The sequence below is a fragment of the Psammomys obesus genome, unplaced genomic scaffold (genome assembly GCF_907164565.1).
Source record: "Psammomys obesus unplaced genomic scaffold, mPsaObe1.curated_primary_1811, whole genome shotgun sequence".
In the NCBI taxonomy this organism is placed as follows: domain Eukaryota; kingdom Metazoa; phylum Chordata; class Mammalia; order Rodentia; family Muridae; genus Psammomys; species Psammomys obesus.
In genome coordinates this window covers 48,274,965-48,290,029 of record NW_026585644.1, presented here as the reverse complement: position 1 = coordinate 48,290,029, position 15,065 = coordinate 48,274,965, and positions in this window count along the sequence as shown.

Sequence of the window (15,065 nt, the reverse complement as noted above, 5' to 3'; positions counted from 1 at the left end):
GTTTTGCATTTTTGTTAGAATTATTTATTTACTGTATTGTGAGTGTTCTTGCATTCCATGGTGTGGGTATAAAAGTCAGACAACTTCTGGGAGTCTCTTTTCTTCTTCCTTCATGTGGGTCTCAAGACTCAAATTCAGGTCACCAGGCTTGACAGCCAGCTCCTTTACCTGCTGAGCCATCTTGTTCGCCTCCAGTGTTTTAATGAAGCTTCGCAGCACGTTACAGAACCTTTTAAACCTATGCATGTTATATGTTCATTCCCACCCAGAGAACAGAAATTTAACTGTCCCTCACCTCCATAAAGACTCAGCGCTAGAATGAGACTCTGATACACATTTCTCTGCCCATGACGGTCTCCAAAGTGTCCTTCATCTGCTTTGTTCTCTTCTGTTTCTAGAACTTGCATGAACATAATACTTTCTCATCCATAATGCCTGTCAACCATTCACCCCTTCTTCAGGATCTTGCTCAAACCCTTTTTTTCCCATACACTCTGACCAGCCTGATTTTTTTTTTTCTCATAGAACCCATTTGGCAATCAATAGTATTACTTGGCAATAATTGCTTCTATTTCGGTCTTAATTGCATCTGTGTGTATCTTAGTCACTATCCTATTGCTGTGAAGAGACACCATGACCAAGGCAACTCTTATAAAAGAAAACATTTAATTGGTGGCTTGCTTATAGTTTCAGAGGGTGAGTCCACGGTCATTACAGTGGGAGCACAGCAGCACATGTGTCAGGCTTGGTACTGGAGAAGTAGCTGAGAGCTAGATCCTGACGCACAGGCAGGGAGGCAGAGAGAAACACTGGGCCTGGAGTGGGCTTTTGAAGCCACAAAGCCAGTGTACCCCCAGTGATACACTTCCTCCAACAAGGCCACACCTCCTAATCCTTTTAATCCTCTCAAACAGTTCTACACCCTGATGACTGACATTCAAATATATAAGCCTATGGGGGCCATTGTAATTCAACCACCACAGTGTGTACGTGTCTTTTTGTTTTGTTTTGATTTTTGAAACAGGGTTTCTTTGTCTAGCCTTGGCTATCCTGGACTTTGTAGACTAGGCAGGTCTTGAACTCACAGAGATCTGTCTGCTTCCCTGAGTGCTGGGATTACAAGTGTGCATCACCTTACCCAGTTGTGTGTGTGTCTTTTTAAGAAAAAAAAAAAAAAACGTTTTTAAACAAATCACTCTCAAAGTATATAGCAATGAGCAATATCCATTTATGTTATTAAATTGTTCCATTTGAGAATGTTTGCTATTCTCCCATGATTTTCCACTACTACATATAAAATCTTTTTTGTTTTGTTTTGTTTTGCTTTGTTTTTTGAGACAGGGTTTCTCTGTGTGGCCCTAGCTGTCTTGGAACTCACTGTGTAGAACAAGATGGGTTTGAACTCAGAGATCCACCAGCTTCAGCCTCCTGAGTGCTGGGATTAAAGACATGCACCACCACCACTCAGCCAGCATTCTTAAAACTAATGATTAAACTATCCAGGCATGGTAGCACAAGCCTATAATCCTAGCATTCAGGAGGCTGAGTGCTACTCTGAGGTTTGTGGCTACTCTGGGCTGCACAGTGAAACTCCGGCTCAGGTGGAAAACAAAAATAGGTTTTATTAATGAGTAAGTCATGTTCATGCTCCTGGCTGTAGCCTATTTATTGCTGGGCTTCTGCCCGAAGCTTTTAAGAAGGTCTATCTACTCAGGTATTTTTTAAATGCGTTTTTGAGGTTTTCCTTACATTTATTTATTTGTTGTGTGTGTGGGTACATGCACAGCGTGGCTTCTGTGTGGAGGCAAAGGACAACATTTAGGAGCACAGCACTGAGCTCTTTTATCTTCTGACTCTACCTCCCAAGTCCTGGGATTACAGTCATATGCCACCAATCGCAGTTGGTGAGAGAGGCGTTGTTGCAAATAGCTTTCTAAGTTAAAATATCTTTGACTATTCATCTTACCTACTTTTTCTCAGTTTCTGTGACAAAAAAATGCTGGTGACTTAGTAAAATCTTCCTTCCGTGTCCACAGCAATACATATGACCAGCAGCCATTGCTCATCCTGCAGCTGTGTTTCTTAGCAGCCCTTGAAGCCATATGAGGTCAGCTGAGGCACAATGCTGTGATCTAGTTTTAAGTGTAGCCCTTTAGGAAAACATCCGTATTGTCATTAGTCTCTGCTGTACTGGAGTCAGAAATTAATGCCCAAGGAATGAAGAGCCTCACATGGCCATGGGTCTCCTTGAGCGAAAGAACTGAGGCTAATGGGACATTGAAACACGTACAGAGTCAGAGTCCATTTGTTTCAGCAGCTTAGTGTTCCATAACTAGGGGAGCTCATTTACATATCCTCTTCAGCATCCAGCACATGCGGTTGCCACAGCAAAGGCTTATTCAATGGCCATCCAGAGGAGGCGAATCATCAGCGGCCAAAACTCTGATCCTCCAAGCTCTGATCCTGAGGAACAGCTGGTTTCATCTCTGTGGGAAGAAACAACCTTAAGATGTTATGTATAGTCACTGAAAGCAGAGCCTCCAGCTGGCAGTAGCCCTGAGGCAATGGGGTGTGGGTTTTAATCAGTTCGTGGCTCATGGTCAGGAGGTTTACCCACCCATGCCTCATCACCGGAAGAGGGAGAGATAATAGAGCAGGGCTACTCTCCTCTGCTAGTCTCCTGTGTCTACAACTCCCTCAGGTGTTACCAGCCTCCATGGAGCGTTCTCTGACCTCCCTCTCCTCACCCCCATCTCACCCCAAAAAGGCTGGCTGAGATGGTCCCTCCCTGTGTACCCAGGATTCCAAGTCTGCCTTTAGCTGTCGCTGCCTCCACCTTCTGTCTTGAGGTTTCTTCAGTGAGATAGTTCATGAAGCCCTCCAACACGAGGACATTGTCTTATTCATCTTGAGGGCCCTCTGCCTATAGCACTGGGCATACAATATGGAATTCATACAGTCTTGAGGCATGGGCTTCACAGAGTGGCATTTACTACCACAGGAGACAATTTTCTAGTAGTCCGTTTTGCTATAGGTCATTTTCAAGCCCTGTCAAAATCTGTAATCTCAGCGCTCAGAACACAGAGGTAGGAGGATTCTGACCGAGTTCAAGGCTAGCTTGGGCTACATACTGAGGACTTTCTTCAAGGGAAAAAAAAAAATAAAGAAAAACAAAAGCAAAAAAAAACCAAACCAAAACAAAAAACCCTTTTTTCTTCTTATTTTTGTCCCATCTTCATTTTCTATGTGAAACTTACACTGCCTTTGGGTGTTCAGCAAGACCCATTTGCCTTCATAAGACATTTCTCTGAAGATGTCTTCCTTCATTATTAGTATTTACTATTTCTCCCTTATTACGCTGGACACACTGTACCGAGAGATAGGACTGAAGAGAGAGCTGAAGTCAGGAGGCTTGAGTCTCTTGGTCTCTGGAATCGGAATCGACAAGAGCCGAGTAACCAGGAGGGAGCACCTTAGCAAAGAGTTGTTCCATCGTCTGCACACGATGCTACCAGGAAAGGAAAAGGGAAAGCAGACGGGAGCAGAGCCTGGGGCAGGGCCTCCGAGAATGCCCTGAGTTTTTTTCGTCTGTTGATTATGGCCCTTGGTGCTTTCTAATCTGTCTAATAAGGGAGGGTACGGTGCTTTAGTGCCAGCCTGATCCAGCCTAGAGAGGCAATGTGGCTACCTACAGGTACCTGCCAAGTGAGAGGAAACCGAATTCAAATCTGTGCACACTCATGAGCTGTCCGTGCGTCTCCCGAAAGTTACACGGGTTCTTAGTCTGTTTCCTCACTACTCACGGGTCTGCTTCACTAGCTGTTGGAGGCTGAAACACGTGTGGTCCATACAGCAGCCAGCACTGTCACCCTCACTGGCATCAGTGCTGTGAATTATAGGGAAAAAAAAATCGAGACTCCGAGATACGGTGTGGCATGCGTGCCTGTGATCCTAGCTATTGGGAGATTGAGTCAGGAGGACCAAGAAGGTCACGGCTAACCTCTGCTACTGAGTTTGAGACCGGCCTGGGCTACCTGAGACATCGCCTCAAACCCTACCCACCCACCGCTCAAAAAGACAAAAGAAAGAAAACCTGCTCCTCCGAAGTATGCGCGCAGAACAACGCTCTTTCCACTACCCCACCCGTGCAGAATTTAACTGAGAAAAGGAACGGAGAGTACGGAAGACGAAGCCCAGGAGGAGAGCCACCTTCTGACCGCACAGGGGTGATGCCTTTCAGATCGTCGAGGAGTGGCAGGGAGGAAGGACTTCCATTGGCTATGCTATCACGTGACACTGAATGGGAGGGTGGGTGAGGCACTGTTCCCCTGCATCCATACCATTCCTGGCCCCTGCTTTGGGCTTCCATATGCGCGGTGGGCGTTTACTTTTCTTCTCATGTGTCTTCTACAATTTGGTAAGGCTTCTCCTGGTCCTTAAGATGTCAGGGGGATAAAGGACATGACTTCTTCCCTCCTCGAGGTGAGGGGAAGAAAGGGATCGATGCACTCTCCACTTACTGTACTTTAAACAGCCGCTCTAGGCCGTCCCTCCCTCCCTCTCTTCCTCTGCCTTGTCCCAGTGCTGAAGTCACTGTACTTAATTTAGGCCACTGTCATAATTCTACCCACAGCAAGATGATATCTCCTCTAGCAGGCACAGCTTTAGCCTATTCTTAAGGCAGAGTCAAGGACTCAGGAAAGAAAACCAGGGCCTGTGGCATCCTGGACTGGCTCCTGCTTACTGTCCTAATACATTGTGCTTTTCAAACAAGAATATCTGAGGTTTCAGAAGCACAGGCTGAGACGGCCCCCTCCTCCACCCCCCGCCCCCACCCCCGTTTGTAGGGGATTATCAGTGTGGTTCACTGCTTTTGTGGTTCTGGGCACTGAATTTAGGGCCTCACACCAGCTATTGCTCTACCTTTGAGGGAGGCATAGATGTTGGTCTCTCTCCTTCTACCAGAGTTTTCCACGTAACGGGGTTGTTACTGTTTAGAGAAAGCTACTGAAACTGAAGACTAGCAGGGTTAAATAATCTCCAGACAGGCTGTCCTCATTATTCGTGTGAAAACCCCACTAATCACAGGGACATAGTGTTAAATCAGCAGAGACATGAACTGTTAATTTTCAAGGAAGAGATGATTGAATTAAAATAGTTGTCACTTCTTTGTCCAGAGGGAATAGAAGTCCCTTTAGTCTTTAGTCTTTTTTATGATTAGGTAATTTCCAGAAAGACCATGAACCACTTTATAAAATTTCCCAGTTTGAAAGAAGGAAAATATCCTATTACCACAAAGCTTTCTTTTTCTTTTCTTTTTTAGTTTTATTTTTCTGTGTATGTGTGTTTTGCCTGCCTATATGTCTGTGCACCACATGTACACAGAGAGCCTAGAAGAGGGTGTTGGATGGCCTGGACAGGATTTACCGACAGTTGTGAGCTGCCCTGTGGGAGCTGAACCAGCGTCCTCTGGAAGAGCAACAAGTGCTCTTAACCACTGAGCCACTTCTGCAGCTCCAAAGTTTTCATTACAGTAAGAACTGGTTTTGGTGGAAGGCGGCAGGAGGGCATGTGTGTAGGTCAGAAACTTGTAAACGTCTTTTAATTGGTTTGTTCTTTAACCTGCCAGGCCTCTACACAGATGGTGTTAAATACATGCTTACAGACGCTTGCCATCGTTTAAAAAATCCCTTTCTAGGCCAAAGCTGAGAAGACTCTCCTTGCGCTGTGTAGACTCCCTACCAATAACTTTTTCTGTTGTTGTTTTGTTTTCTTTTGTTTTTAGAAATAGGGTCTTACTGGGAGGTGGTTGTACACACCTTTAATCCCAGCACTTGAGAGCCAGAGATAGCAGGATCTCTGTGAGTTCGAGGCTAGCCTGGTCTACAAAGCAAATTCAGGACAACCAGAGCTACACAGAGAAATGCTGTCTCAAAAAAGAAAGAGAGAGAGAGAAACCCAGGGTCTCCTGTAGCCCAGGCTAGCCAGGAACTCACTGTATAGCCAGGGGAGTCCTTTAGTCCTAATCTTCCAGCTCCCGCCTCCCCAATAATGAGGTTACAGGCGCACACCACCATGCAGCTGTACACGGTATTGAGAACTGAACCCAGGGCTTCCTTGCATGCTAGGCAAGCACTCTACCCACTGAGCTACACCCCCAGTTTCTCACGGTCAATAACTTTTCATCGTGTTTGCATGATCAAACATTTCAGGGCCAAGTGAAAAGCAGGGACATAGAAAAAAAAAAGTCAGCTTTCACTGAAAGCTGTGTCATAAACTCACTCCTCGGAAGGCCCGTCCATTGTGAAATGAAAAGTTTAGAGAAGTATCCGACTGTAGAAATCCACAAAGCATATGGTAAAACAAGGAGTAGTGGGAGAAGTGAATATGATCAAAGTACATTTATAAGCATGTATGGAAGGGTCATCATGAAGTCCCTTTGTTAGGATATATATCCTAGTAGATTTTTTTTTTTTTTAAATAAGAAATCCACAGGGTAGAGGACCAAGCAGTTTTCAAACAAATGTCAGCTAGTTTGCATCTGTTCCTTTTCTGGGCATGGATTCCAGGCTTCTACACCTGCTATATGCCCAGATTTTCTTTTTTGTATAATGGTTATTACTAGACGTTTTCAATTTAGTTATTGCCTTAGGGATTTCACTGCTGTGACAAAGTGCTGTGACTAAAAGCAACTTGGTGTGTGTGGTGGTGAGGGGGGGCTGTTGTTTATTTCACTTTTCTCGTCCCGATTTCAGTCCGTCATAGAGGGAAGTTTGGGCAGGAACCAGGAGGCAGGAACTGAAGCCAAGGCCATGGAGGAGCATTACTTGCAGGCTTACTCAGTAGCTTGCTCAGGCTGCTTTCTTATAGCACCCACAACCACCACCCCAGGGGTGGCAGCACCCACAGTGAGCTCCCACATCAATCATCATCGAAGCTCCAGAGTGAGGGTGGAAATGTGCTTTGTAATGCCCAGTCCTAGCCTAGGACGCTTGGCGAGTCTGCCCTCTGCCAAGGTGATAGGCATCAGGAAAGACTTGCCATAGTCAAATGCTGTTCATAGTCCCACTGAGACCGCCTGTGTCATGTTTGGTGTTCCTTGCCTCGCTCCTGCTCAGAGTGAGCATCTCATTTCTAGAGCAACAAGCTGACCTTGTCCCCACCAAGTTCTGCCAAGGCTGTGGTGACCCAAATTGCCCCTTCTCATGATTGACCACAAGCCCCTGAGCCTATTTGTGCCTTTCTTCCTGTTCTTTCTTCGTCCAATGCTATTATGCATCAAGAAACTGTCAGGTTCAGTGGGGTGTTTCGGGTTATTATTCACAGGGAAATGTGAACTATTTTATAGCTGATGAGGCAGAAACCTTGAGATGAGGAGTTTGCACAAATGTGTCACCCTGGCTTTGACTCTCAGACACAGGCTTGGTGGTTGGAAGCCTGGGGTCTCCCCATTGCAGGGTTGCTCCTTAGCAAGACGGAAGTTGCCACCAGGATCTGAGGTGCCAGCTGTGACAGGCCTGTTGCTGTGTGAAGGCATATGGAGGACTTTGGGACTTTGGATTAGAAAAACAGTTGGACACTTTAGGTGGAGTTTAATGGGCCATCCTAGTAGGAGCATGGAGGACAGGTGCCCAGGGAGATTTGGCCTATGGAGGCTCTGTTCAAGAGTTTCAGGGGGGGAAGAATATTAGCAAGTGCTCTAGAGGCCACACTCTTAGCCAAAATACCACAGGGATGGCTTCTAGACCACTTGCTAATATTTATTCTTTAAAAATTTCATTTCACAATGGACAGGGCCTCCAAGGAGCAAGTTTTTGCCCTGGGCTGAAGAACCCGCCTCGGGTGAAATTGAAGAGTTTTGGGTTAATGGCACTGGCAGAAACAATTTCCGTACAGCCTAGTATTGACCATATCACATGGTTATTGGTGGTCACTCTTATGCCAAACTACAATGTAAAGGAGCAAGCAGTCCAAAGAGAAATACAATGTGTACAATTTGAGGAGAAAAAGGATACCAGGAAATGTAAAATTGGAGCCAAGTTCCATGTCAAGCAGATGAGAAGCTAGCTCAAAGAAAGCCTGATTCAAAATGGAATAAAGGGAGCTATAATTTCAGGGCAAGACCCAAACTAAATTTGCAATCTATGAAAGGAAAAGGTCTTTGAGATTTCCTAGGCCTAAACAACAATGGAAAGCTTATGCAAACGTAATTCGAGGTAGGGGCCAAATTCAGCCCCAACAATCAGAAAAAAAAAAAAAATTGGCAGCTTCAGCCACATGGCTCTGGCTTTAGAATCAAGAAGAATAGAAGGGTAAAGGGTTGTGGAATCTTCCTCTGTGGGTAAGAAAAGTTGAGGAGGCCAGGCTGTGGCAGGGGATCTCTTCTTTAGGGGCCAGGAAAGGCCACTGTGTGAAGCTGTGAAGGCGAAGCCTGAGTTGCACTGGAGATGCTGGAGAAGTTAGAGTTGTAGGATACATGTCAAGGGCTGCTGCTAACAGAGTGTGGAGCCCGCCTAACGGGGAGATTGTGCTGTGGTCAAAAAAGCTGGAAAGGGTGAGACACTTGAAGAGTGCTTTGACATCAGGCAGGAAGATGCAGAATTTGGATTTTGCCCTGCTTGTTTTGGTCCAGTATTTTTTGTTATTAAAAGAAACATGAGGCTGGTCAACCGATCTTCTGTTCCAGAGGTTTATTAAGTGGGTATGGAGGGAATTTGAGAACAGGACATGGTGGGGAGAGAGAAAGAAAGAGAAAGGGGGGTGCCGAGAGAGAGAGAGAGAGAGAGAGAGAGAGAGAGAGAGAAAGAGAGAGAGAGTAAGAGAGAGACCATGTGTAGGGGTCATCCCTTTAAGGAGCAAGGTAACCACGGCTTCCAGGTGGCCACCTGGCCAGCGACACATGATGACATCATAGGTTGCTAGGTAACCCAGAAGCAGGTTGTGTTCCAAAGTACTAACAATTTTCCCACTATGCTCTCTTTTAGAATGCTAATGTGTATTCTGTGCTGTTGAACGTTGTATGTTGGAAGTATATGACCTGCTTTTTTATCTTACAGGGGTTACAGTTGAAGCAAAGGGATCAAATCAAAGACACGTTGAAAAGGAAGGACTGACAAAGGAAAAGCATGACTAATGGAAGGAAGAAGAGTTAAGCAGCTGTGACATAAGTTCTAGTGAAGGCTAATGGTGGTTGGAAGTAAGACATGAGGAAAGGAGGGGAAGAATCTGGAGCAACAGCTGCTGAGGAAGCTGGACATGATGGATGAAGGTAAGTGTGGTCAGTGAGAAGAAGGAAAAGTCAGGATAATTCCATTTCCCCCTTAGAGATACAGAAATGTAAAAAGAGGTGTGGGTGGGCCAAAACAATGAGTTTCTTTGTGTGGCAGCAGCTGGGTATAAAAGTCTGGAGTCCAGGAAAAAGTCCTGGATTTGGAGACCTAAAGGTGGAAGTGAACAAGGTTATTCTAGAAATGGAAATCAAGATGGTCATTGACTTCAAAAGCATAGCGTGGCCAGACATGGTGATGCATGCTATAGTCCAGCACTTGGGAAGCTGAGGTAAGAGGATTGTAAATCTGAGAGCATTCGATCTGTATCTTTTATAACCAGTAGAAGTAGACCTACTTTCTCTCCTACACTTAAGGGCTCTCTGACCCTCAACTTACCCTGGGCACTGATATTTTGCCTTATTGTGGTGGCTTGAATAAAAATGACCTCCATAGGCTCATATATTTGAACAGTCACCAGGGAGTGGCACTATTTGAAAGGATTAGAAGAATTAGGAGGTATGGCCTTATTGGAGGAAGTGCATCCCTGGGGGGTGGCCTTTGAATTTTCCAAAGCCCATGCCAAGCTCAGTCTCTCTCTCTGCCTGCAGATCAGGTTGCAAAGCTCTCACCTAGTGCTCCAGCACTATGCATGCCACCATGTTCCGGACCATAATGATAATAGACTAAAAGTCTAAAACTATAAGTAAGCCCCCAATTAAATGCTTTCTTTTAAAAGGCTTGCTCTGGTCATAGTGCCTCTGCAGCAATAGAACAATGACTAGGACACTTACTCTTAAATTAAAAAACAAATAAACAGGGGGCTGGAGAGATGGCTCAGAGGTTCAGAGAACTGACTGCCCTTCCAAAGGTTCTGAGTTCAATTCCCAGCAACCACATGGTGGCTCACAACCATCTGTAATTTTATCTGGTGACCTCTTCTGGCACGCATGCATATATGCAGGCAGGACACTGTACACATAATAAATTAAAAACAAACAAACAAACTCTGTGCCCTCATTCATTTGCAGATACATTCCATGGATTCTTGTGTCTTCCAGAACCACAGCTCTGTTGCTTCTGCTTCATACATCAGTGCTGCTGCTTGTAATCTTCCCGCTACCCACACAGTATGCCTGGCTACATTGCTTGCCCCAGGCTTCTTTGCCCTGAGGGCTGGGTTTTGAATAAACCAAGCACTTCTGTAGGGACAGCCTCTGGGCTTGGGTTAGTTCCTTCCAGCCTGGAATTCTACTCCTAATGTGGATACCCTGTCCCCCACTCTCCACAGGTCCCCCTTTTTACCCCCCATGTCTCCCTACAGCTGTGGCCGTGTGACATGCCTGGCCTCGTAGCTTATAGGACAGGGTAGCGATGCTGACAGGGCTGTGGGGTACCAGGTGGGGGCTTCTCTGTCTGTCCAGTACAAGGAGCACAGAGGACAAAGAGGAATCAGAGCAGAGACTAACTGAATGGAAATGCGGAGCACCAGCATTCACCCCAAGGAAGACGGTGGTGGAATACCTTAAATGAGAAGCCTTAAAAAACGAGTCAGGGATCCCTGCTGCTTTGCTTGGCCTTGGGTGTGGCTCTTTACAACTGAAGATGGTTGGTGGAGTTTTCCTAGCCTGTAATTCCACTTGTGATGAGTTAGAATTAAAGCGGAAATGTGAGTTCATAAATTGCCCAGTTGGTGAATAATAGAGTTTAAATCTCCTCAAAAATTTAAATATAAAATCATATTAAAATTCATAGCCATCTGCCTGCAATGATCTAATTTGAAAACTGAGCACAATTAATTTTTAATCCTAGTTTTCCCCGGGCCACCTGCCCCTCCCCCCCCCCCCCCCTAACAGACACTCTGTGGGCTCAGAGAACTAGAGACCTTTGTAAGTATTAACTGAGGTACGCATCCCGGGAAGATGGATAGGTCAGCACACCTCCTTTTCCTACTATCTCGGTGGTTCATGCATTTCTAACTGAAAATTCCGTGAATTCAGAATGTGGGGTTGTGTCTGTCTCACAAGACCCCCAGATTCAATGTTGAGAGGTGAGCAGAGTTGCCCAGAAAGCCAAGCCCGACTTGAGGAAATGGTACAGCTTTGGTATCTGTGGGTACCTCTGGTTTGCTGAAATAGTAGTTTTGGGAGTGGGTCTGGAGGCTTCGTGATTTTACAAAATAACTTCTATCCTTAATGCCTCAGTTTGGGATGAAAAAAAAATTCTACCCTCCTCCGCTCCAAAGTGGAGAGGGTAGGCAGAGGCTTAACAGACTAACCCCAGTCACCACCCGGAAGCTGCTGGGATTAAACATCCCCACCCCTCTGGCCACCCCCCACCTCATAAAGCCCAGAGCTTAAATCGGCTCAGCCCGGGTGCTGTGATCAGCACCTTAAGGAGCCAGCGGGCTTTCATAGAGGAGCCCTAAGGCGGAGTTGATCCGCTGACTGGGCATGTTTTTATTCATGTTTGTCTTATTTTTTTTCTTGTGTTGCCCAGTCTCACCCTGACTTCCCAGGGTCAAACAATCCTCCTGCCTCAACCACGTAAGTAGCTGGGACTACATGTGCATACCAACATACCTGACTGCAGTTCAGTGTTCAAGTGAAAAAATGACCCACTTGGTGGGAAATAGCATTTGTCATGGGAAATGGGCTATGCCTCTAGGCCACAGCATTTTCAGTGAGTCGAAAGGTAGATGGCATCCAGGGGCTAAATTCTCAAAATGTCAGCTAAAATTGGCCTTTGCAAAGAGAAATTAGGTCACAAGTACAGTATTTTTGGCCAAAGGTAGCTGCAAAGAAAAAAATAATAATGAAGTAGTCACTAATGAAAAACAAGACAATTATTAACCTCACTGTACACAAGGCGTAACAGATTCCATCACAGTACCCTACAAGTGGTCCGTGGAGGCCACATATGTAGACACTAGGTACTGATATAGCAAAACCTACAAATTTTAGAGAAAAACGAGAGCGATGGCTGAAGAGTGCTGGATTCTTCTTTACCGCTATAGGAAAATAACACATCTGCCTTTAAACATTTATTCATTTATTTATTATTGTGTGTGTGCATTACATGGGGGACAGGGCAGGGAGAGCATGTGCCGACTGCGCAAGTGTGGAGGTCAGAGGGCAACTTCGTAGAGCAGATTCCTTTCACCTTTCATGGGCTCTCAGGATTTAAAAAGGGTGGTGGTGGTGTAGGCAAAAAAATTGTACAGGCATAATGTTTAAATTATGACAGCATATAAATAAGAAATAGAGAAATTAGACTGTTGAATCTCTCTCTCCTCTTCTCCACCCCCTCTCTTGCCTTGGCTTCTGAGTGCTGGGAATTCAAGTTTGGGTTCCTACTCCCTGCCTTTTTTCCTACTTCATTAGTCTTTTAATACTATTATGGGGCTTTTAAAATTATGTGCATGTATTCACTTAAAAAACTTGAAAAATGATCTTTCTTCTAAAGGCCAAAATGGAACAAAAGGTCTTTTCAGTTACAGGAGTGTTGAAAAGGCAAAATTAACTTCAAATTCCAACTACGTCAAGAAACATGGAAAAGGGTCAAAACCCAGGGCACCTAAGGACTGGTCAGTGCGTTGGTAACTGCTAAGTTACCAATAATAAGAGTTTAATAACAAGAGCACTTAATTTGTACTTGTGTATTGCATGATTTTAGAATTTCTTGTTATATTTTACACTGTAAAAGGAATTGAAACTGGGAATGTAGCTCAGTGGTAAATCACTTGCTAGCATGTAGAAGACCAGAATTCAATACCTGTTTTATAAGGCCCAGGACTATGTGCCCAGGGGTGACACTGTCCCCAGTGGGCTAATTCAGACATTTCTGTGACCACCGCAGCCAGCAGGGTAAAAAAGAAGGCAGTTCAGTTCAACACTGCCAAGTAGACGGTGTTGGTTCAAACTTCAGGAGTCTGACCCCACGTGGTTTATTTGGGGCTTCTTTAAGCACAGCACAATTTGGTGAAAGCTTTCCTGGTGAGAATGAACTCCATCCCGTGTGCACAATAAAGCACACATAAATCTCCTTGAGGAACAAAGTAAGCTTGACAAACGTCAGACATGACTACTTCGAAATTGTTTGTGGAGTACGTGTGACACCCTCCATTAAGACGGGTTCTATAGATTGTCTGAGAAAAACAAGCTCACAGTGATGGGAGGGGAGGTCTGGTGTGGTCTCAGCCACACAGATAGAGCAAGGGTCAGCAGGCTGTTAACCAAGTCTGCTCTCAGCCCTCGGGGCAGCACCACCTTCTGCATCCCCCCCCCCTTGGGAGGAACAACCTGTCTGCTTAGCCTTCGCAGTCCCCTGGTGCCTGTCTGTGAGCACAGAGACCTGGTGCCTCCTGAGGCTCAGCCCTCCCATGTCTATCATCAATGAAGAAAAAAATGCCCTATAGCCCTGCCAGTCTGATGGAGGCATTTTCTCAGTTGAGGTCCCCTCTTCTCAGATGACCCTGGCTTGTGTCAAACTGACAAAAAAAACGGAATATTACAGGACTGAATGTGTATGTTCGTGTGGGTGTGTGTATGTCAGGCTGTGCACGTTTATGTGTGCGCAGTGTGTGGAGGCCATGGGTTGTCTCCCTCACTTCTTTCCCCTTTATTTCCTCATTCACTCGCTTTTATTTTCTTGTGGAGACATAGCCTCTCATGGACCGCACTGATCTGACTGGGCGGGCTGGCATGTGAGCTCCCTGGATCCACCTGTCTCTGCCCCTCCCAGGGCTAGAATTACAGGCACACCACTGGACCTGTGGGGTCCAAAGACCCAGACTAAGGTTCTAATGCTGGTGTGGCAACCACCTTACTAACCGGACCATCTTCCCAGCCTTTATAAGCACTTTTTAAATAGTCCCCAGGAAGAATGCTTCACTCTAACTAGTGAATAACGCACGTACATTTGTAATCAGCTGTCAGCATATTCAAGTGCCAAAGACCCAAAAGCAAGCATATTGAGGAAGAAAAATTAATCATCCTCTATAAAACATGGGGCTACGATTCATCTTATGTTCAATTTGCTTCTATGTGTGTATGTATGTATGTATTTGGTTTTGTTTTTTTTTTTTTTTTTTTTTTGAGACAGGGTTTCTCCATGTAGCCCTGGCTGTCCTGAAACTCGCTCTGGTAGACCAAGCTGGCCTCGAACTTAGAGATCCACCTGCCCTTGCCTCCTGAGCGCTGAGAATAAAGGTATGCGTTGCCACTGCCCTGCTTCAATCCACCTCTTATTGCTAGCATTCTTTCAGAAATGCTAAGTGTAAAACAGTGTGCACAAATATGGGTCTTGGTGGCAGGTAACACCTTTTAAGAAGAGATACTGTCACTCTGAATACATGTGAATATAAATGGGCATATAAGTGAATATACACATGAATATAAGTGAAAAACCTTCCCCCTTTACCTGAGTGTGGTGATTTGAATGAGATGTTCCTTCATATTCTCCGGCATTTGAATTATTGGTTTGGAAATGGTGACACTGTTTGGGGAAGATTGGATGTAGACCTCGCTGGAGGAAGTGTGTCACTGGGGGCCTGTTGAGGACCCTGCTGTTTGAGGTTGCAGTCCTCCAGATCCGGATAGCCATTCTAAGTGGGATGCTAACATGGAGGCCTCCCTTTTGCCAGCAGGGTCTCCTACTCTCTGCCTGGCCTCATCTGGAGAGTGTGTTATGGCATAGATGCCTCTAACCATATCTGGTATATGACCTTTGCCATAGTTCCCTGCTAGCACTCCCCCCTCCCTGTGCCTATATGATGATTAGGTACCAGGCTGCCAAATG